Here is a 241-nt window from a genome sequence, read left to right on the forward strand (position 1 = left end):
AAGGCCGCTGCTGATCCTGCTTTGCTTGGTGCTGTAGTACGTAAGTTGACCTGCAATTATTGATATACAAGGCCGCTGCTGATCTTGCTTTGCTTGGTGCTGTAGCACGTAAGTTGACCTGCAATTATTGATATACAGGGCCGCTGCTGATCCTGCTTTGCTTGGTGCTGTAGTTGGTAAGTTGACCTGCAAATATTGATATGTAAGGCCGCTGCTGATCCTGCTTTGCTTGGTGCTGTAG

Source organism: Mytilinidion resinicola (assembly GCF_010093595.1).
Source record: "Mytilinidion resinicola strain CBS 304.34 unplaced genomic scaffold BDZ99scaffold_13, whole genome shotgun sequence".
NCBI classification, from domain to species: domain Eukaryota; kingdom Fungi; phylum Ascomycota; class Dothideomycetes; order Mytilinidiales; family Mytilinidiaceae; genus Mytilinidion; species Mytilinidion resinicola.